This window comes from Coenobita brevimanus, unplaced genomic scaffold, assembly GCF_032717465.1.
Source record: "Coenobita brevimanus isolate Jiangsu-jjx unplaced genomic scaffold, ASM3271746v2 jjx.HiC_scaffold_2775, whole genome shotgun sequence".
Taxonomy (NCBI): Eukaryota; Metazoa; Arthropoda; class Malacostraca; order Decapoda; family Coenobitidae; genus Coenobita; species Coenobita brevimanus.
In genome coordinates this window covers 102,501-109,903 of record NW_027643736.1, presented here as the reverse complement: position 1 = coordinate 109,903, position 7,403 = coordinate 102,501, and positions in this window count along the sequence as shown.

Sequence of the window (7,403 nt, the reverse complement as noted above, 5' to 3'; positions counted from 1 at the left end):
GTCTTTTATATATATATATATATATATATATATATATATATATATGTGTGTGTGTGTGTGTCAATTATTATCATAACAAATGGCATGCTCTGAACTGGAAAGTAAAGATGAGGAGAATTGGCGAAAATGGTGGCAGAAGGGAGTAGGCAAGTATGAAGGTGGACGTTAATTGGCCCGCAGGGAAATAATGACAGTTCCATATGCTGACGTCTCGAGAGGATTTCCTGCAGTTGTTTCCTCTAAATATGTTCCAGTGTTTTAATTTGTAATGCTTATATCACAGTAAAGGCATACTTTGCACTGACATTATTATTCACTGCTACAGATAATTGAGAGAGAGAGAGAGAGAGAGAGATGGGGGGACAAGTGGTCACTCCTCACATCTCTCTCTCTCTCTCTCTCGTATGCAGATCCAAAATCAGGAGGAAATGCCTCTCATGGGCCAACCAGCCTACTGCAGTTGTTTTCTTTAAATATATTCCTAAGTTTTATTTTATAATACTTATATCACAATAATAAAGGCATACTTTGCACTGACATTACTATTCACTCCTACAGAATCCTGAAAGAGAGAGAGAGAGAGAGAGAGAGAGAGAGAGAGAGCAGCTGAAGATGAGCTTCTCATATGTGTGTGTGTGTGTGTGTGTGTGTGTGTGTGTTAGCAAAGTAGCCGTAGGGAAGAGGGAGGGATGAGTTGTGATCGGAAAAATGTAGGGAGTTGCTTGTGTCAAGGATGCACACACACACACACACACACACACACACACACACATGGTTCAAGGTCGGCGGATTAGCGAACTGGTGTGTATGGGGACAGGGAAGGGGGGAGGGGGAGTGTAGCCTGGCAGGTGCTATGAAGAGAGGGTAAACGGGATGGGGGGTGGGGGGATGGGGGAAAGGAGTCGTGAACGAAGAGTGACGGACAAGCCGGGGAAAAGAGAAAATATGACATTTGCCCCGCCTTACGTGTCCAGGTTTCTCTGTCCATGACTGTACGATGTGATTCTGTATACCATGGGATTCCTTTATGTACGATGTGATTCTGTATACCATGGGATTCTTTTATGTACGATGTGAGTCTGTATACCATGGGATTCTTTTATGTACGATGTGATTCTGTATACCATGGGATTCTTTTATGTACGATGTGATTCTGTATACCATGGGATTCTTTTATGTACGATGTGAGTCTGTATACCATGGGATTCTTTTATGTACGATGTGAGTCTTCTGTATACCATGGGATTCTTTTATGTATTTTCCACCTAACTTGCTACCAGCAGACATGCTTTTATTTATTTATTTATTGTATGTAGGAGAGACATCTCGGACAGGAAGGGTTAGACACAGCCTTCATTAAGTCCTTGAACCATTGGACGTATTTATATTTTATTCTTGGTGTCTCTAAACGATTTTATTTCGCGTGGGAGAAACTTTATGAACTTGAAGAGTTAAATGTAGCCTTCGTTACCGCCTACAAGAACTTACCCTGACTGGCGTAATGTTGTGTGTAGATCAGGCTGGAATAAAATGATGGATTGAATATCTAAGGGACTGAATAGGGAGGCTGCCAGAGATCGAGCAGCGTGGAATGCTGCCATTAGGTGACCAAGGGTGACGTATGGAAGCATGTTGGGTCTTTTATAAACAATACAATTGCCAGGGGTCATTGGTAAGGAGCAGCCGACACGTGTGGCACATCCTACAGTACAACATAATGTGTAAATCAGCATCAGCCCACATAAGAGGTTTATGGTGTTATTGTTGCTGGCGGTGTTGGTGTTGCTGGTGGTGTTGTGGGTGGGTAAGAAAGGAAGAGGAGGATGTTAGGTAAGTAGGGGAGGAGGGGAAGGAAAGTTAAGTTGGGAAAGTAGGAGGGAGGAAAGCCAAATATGAGTGGATAGGTGAGAGAGAGAGAGAGAGAGAGAGAGAGAGAGAGAGAGAGAGGAAAATGTGTATGGAGAAGGGAGAAGGGCTGAGAAAGTATAAAGAAGGAAGGATGAGGGAATGACAGCGAAATCCATCCGGACTAAACACCAAATCCCTACTGACCTAATCCCTATTGACACCTCAGAGCCTAATCCCTTAATATGTAATCCTCGGGTCGTGTATGTTTTAATCCTGGCTAATCCATGAGAAGTATGTTAATCTGAGGTATAATCAGGATACACCCAGCTGTTATGAAGGGAAAATTATAGTGCTGCGTCGTGGTGCTCTTATGCGGCAGGGATAGGCAGGTGGGGAGACGGGTAGGTAGATGGTGAGGCTAGGCAGATGGTGAGGCAAGGATAGATAGATGGTGAGGAAGGGGTAGGCAGATGGTGAGGAAGGGATAGGTAGATGGTGAGGAAGGGGTAAGCAGATGGTGAGACAGGGTTCGACAGATGCTGAAGCATTGATTGATAGATGGTGAGGCAGGGATAGGCATATGATGAGACAAGGATGGGTAAATGTTGAGGCATTAATAGAGAGATGGTTTGGCAGGGATAGGTAGATGGTTAGGCAGGTAGGAGAAACGTGGGAGGACAGACAACATGATAGGCAGGGTGAGGGTGTAGATAGCGAGTAAATCAGATTGAGAGGCTGGAGGTAGGAAGAGAGGAGGAGAGGAAAGAGAGAAGGTAGGAAGAGAGGCAGAGGAAAGAGTGAAGGTAGGAAGAGAGGCAGAGGAAAGAGAGAAGGTAGGAAGAGAGGCAGAGGAAAGAGAGAAGGTAGGAAGAGAGGCAGAGGAAAGAATGAGATAGTTAGAGAGGCAGGAGTGAGGAAAATGATACTAAGAAGATAGGCAGAGGCATGGGAGAGGCAGAAGAAATGCAGGAAGGTAGGCTGAGAGGCAGGACAGTGACAGAGGAAAGGGAGAAGGTAGTCAGGAGAAAGGCAGGAGGTAGGCAGAGACTTGGAATAGGGTGGAAGGAAGCAGGAGGCAGAAAAGGAAGCAAGAAGGTAGGCAGAAAAGTGGAGGAGAGGAACGGTTTGGGTAGAGAGGAAAGAGGCAGGAAGAGGATAATAGAGGGTGGGTAAGAGGTACAAGAGGTGGGTAGAGAGGAAGGAGAAAGACTTGAAAGACACAGAGGAAGGTAGGAAGAGAGAGGAGAGAGGCAGAGGATGTTAAGAAGGTAGGCATCAAACCATACCAATTTAGTAGACTCCACATACCTTCTTAGTCGCTTAGGCAACCGTGAGTTAGGCAGGAGATGCGAGATTGAAGAGTGATGAGGCAGAAGGGATGGGGTGAGGCGGGGATGGGGGAGGCAGGGACGGGGAAGAGGTAGGGATGGGGGAGAGGTACGGTTGTCACTCTTTCCTTTTTGTCTCCCTCCCTCTTCCCCTTCCATCCCGTCTTTTCCTAGTTTCCTTCCAATTTTCCCTTATCTCCTCTCTCTTCCCACGTCTCCCATTCTCCATCATTCTCCTTCTCTTCCGTCCTCCTCCCTCCGCCCTCCTGTTCCCCCCTCCATCTTACCTTTACCCATATTCTTTCCTCCATTCCCCCCCTTCATCTCTCCTGCTTCTATCCCTGCTTCAGTATTTGCCCTGTTCATCCTTTATTCTTCCCCTTTATCTTCCATCTTCAGTTTTTCAGTCTATTCCTGTTTCAAATATTTCTCTCTCTCTCTCTCTCTCTCTCACCATAAATGTTTGTGCTATCCTTGTCATATCCTCGTAACCTAGTCAGATTCTTTGACAACTGGTACCCACTATGAAGCAACTGGTCTGCTGCAGTTATATTCTTTTCGTATGTTCTTATATGCACATGTGTGTATCCTTAAAAAAAAAAAGTGGTTAGTATAATTTTGTCATACCAAGAAAAGTAACGCGTCATTAGGTTAGCGAATAATTCTCGTCTGTTAACTTTGAATTTGTCGTTTTGGCATTTTTGCCGTATAGAGCTTATCCCAAGGCACTGAAGTTACCTGCCTGGCCATAACTAACATCTTTGTGTTCTGGGGAAGGAGCTGGGATGTGGCAGCTTTATTTATTAATCTTAAAGACGTAGCTAAGAGTAGGGACAGGAATGGAAGGAAGAGCTTGGAAATAAAGCGGAAAGGAACGGCAGGTGGATGGATGGACCCTACCCAGCTCCTACCCTCCTCCTACATCCTCTCCACCCCCACCCGTTTGCCTTACCCGCTGCCTCCCCCTCCTCCATCACCACCAACGCGCACTACACGTCTGCGGTCCTTGCCCTTACACCTATCCCCATCCTACTTCCCCTCCTATATAATTCCCTCCCCTATTTCCCTCCCACATCCCATATCACCCCCTCCTACCACCCCCTCACCCCTACCCCTTCTTAAATCTCATCTTTTTAACACCCCGTATTTTCCCTCCCTTACCCCCTTCTACCTCCTCTATTCCTCTACCCCCACCTATCCTCTCTCCTACCTCCCATCTTTCCCCACGTCCCCATCCCTCCTCCTCCCACCCTTCTTCTTCATTGTGCCTGACGGAGCACGCCTTGCATTACCTGAAGACAATGACAAGTTGATCTCTGGTACCCTCTCACACCCACACCACCCCATACCCGTACACCCACACCCTACTGACACTCACCCTCCATCCTACAGTCTGTCTCACACTTACACCCTTCCACCTTTTCACACCCACACCTCTCCTCACACCCTCCAACACATTCCACCCACACAACCCAACCTTACACCCATACACCCTTCCTCTTAGTCCTCTTCACATCCAGCACCCCACATCCTCAACCACACCCTCCCAGAACCTTGCTCACACCTGCACCTTCCCCATGCCTCAGTTCCACTAAGATCACTACCCTTCAGCTTTGCCTTAAATCAACACTGGTTCTGACGTCATTTTTCCACACGTTCTCGTTTAGCGGGCAGGATGATAGAAAACGTCATGTTAGTACAACTAAAGTGATATATATTAGATATGGGTATAGCAAGAATACGTATGAGTAATGAATTAAAACCTATCCAGATTGATGTGAACGAAAGTTAAATGGTTAATGTACAAAAATAAATTTTCAGTACTTGCTGAAAGTATCGAAATAAAAGACTAATAAATTCATCCTCACCTGTCAAATAATAGAGAGAAACTATCCATATAACTATTCCATTCATTTGTCTATCCCTGCGTGATAAAAGTATGTATATACAGGTAACTAACCACAAATAGATTACATCAGTTTATCATCTAATCCGTGAAGTCATGCTGACCATCATACTATGCCAGACTCGTTGGCAGTTCGTTTACACTCGATTTACTGCCAGAATTGCTTCTGCTTCCTGAACACTTTTAAGTAAATGTGACTGCAAGTGTCTGGCATTTGCCTTGTGAGCTAAATAATAAAGTTGCAACAATACTTCCGGCCGGGTGCAGGTAGACTGGTCCACGACGTATTCTTCCTTGTTTTACCTGAGTGTATTATACACAAACGATACATTTTCAACGACTTATCTATGATAGGTATACAGAATAATACATGTTAATGCCTCCGAACCATGCCAAAATCTCCTTTATTGCACAAAATCAGCATAAATGGGTAGCGTGGAAATTTTCCTCACTGATGTGGAAGGACGTCCGTCTCTTCCACGTGTAGGTACGTCGTTCATTTGTTTTTCCGCAATAACAGACGATTTCCACGAAACAACATCCCAACCACCCTTATTCACACCTTGCATCCACATCCACACTCTTACACCCACACCCCGCCGTAACCCCGCCATCTTACACTCTTCCTCATCCTCCATCCAACATCCACATCACTTAACTTCCCCTCTCTCACCCAATACCTACCTTCCTCGTGCGCTACACTTGGCACTTAATCTGCACCTTCCATTCTCTCCACAACCACCCACCACTCACACCCTACGCCACCCTCCTCTCACCTTACATTCATTGGTACAGAAACCAAACTTACGGCTGTACGCTCAATACTTTAATTGCGAAAGGGAAGGAAACCCATAACTCAGACTGACAATTTTCTGGTTATTAGCCTCTATCAACCTCTGTTGCAAATTACTAAGTGTAGGTATAGAAATTGCCTAGTAACCATACTTTCGTTACAGAAATTGCCACAAAACCTGGGGTCTTGCCTTCACCTTTGCGATTTAAGTTTTAAGCATGCGGAAATTAGACCAACGATTAAAACCACGGAGGGAACATTTCCAACAGATTTTGATTGAATTATCAAAGAGGAGCGTACGAATGGATATAATCCTGAACACAAAATTTGAAAGGCCTTAATATTATGGATATTGACAAATATGTAAAACAATTCTCGGCACCAGCGATGATGGTTTAAGAATTACTGACGAACATTTACAAGTAAATGAAACAATGAATTTCTCAGTAAAATAGACCTGTAAAAAAATCGAACACTGAACCAACTTTCGTTACAAGAAGATTGGTTACTGAAATCTGGCAGTCAGTCAGTCCACCTGCTGCCTTGCATTCCCATTTTTCATCCAGTTTTTTTAAATCCCACTGGAAACAGTCCCCCCCCCCCTCCTACCCAGTGTTTCTTACTTCCACCCTATATTTGTCACTCCTGCTGTCCACCATTTACTTTCTGCAACTTCCCTCCATTCACTGTTTGTTGCCTTCACTTTCCACCCTCTACCTCCCACCTTTACCCCTTGTCTCCGGGCTCTTACCTCCACTTTCCATCTTCCACATCCCTCTCTGCATTACCTCCAGTTCTTCTCTTGGTACCTCACCCATTTATCTCTCACGCTCACCCTCACGACTGGACAAGACGTGGCATGTCGAGTTGGAACAGTTACGTGAGAGAGTGACGATTAGCAAACACCTTCATTTGTTCCCACAGTCTCTCCCCTTTCTCATATGCCCCCCTTCCCCCCCATTGCCCTCCACATACTCATCTCCCGCTTTACTCATCGGATTATCCCCTACATTCACCCTTCTCATATATTTCCCTGTCCACCACATACATCCACTTCTGCGTTATTCACCTGACTCAGGCCAGTCATGCTTCATCTTCTCTCTTTTCCATACATTTACCTGTTAATTTACAACATCCTTTAACTCTACCTTCCTGTTTGCCTAACTAGTGATTTACCTGTGTACTGTATTTAGTTACCTACCATCCTACATACCTAGCTACTCACCTACCCACCTGCCTGCTTACCTACCTACTTACTTAGCTACTTATCACTCATTCCCCCGTACTACTCATTTTCCATATACTTTACCTATCTGCTAGTATATTTACCTACTTATCCTTTAACAACTCATTTACTCATTCGCACTACCCACCTACCTATACAGTCTACTCATTTATTAACATCACGACATCCATCCACCCTACCACCTCTACCCACCTGCCCACTTAGCCTAACCACGCATCTACCGACCCTACCCAAGTATGAACCTTGTACAGACGTCGGAATAAGTTCGTTTCCTTTTCTGTG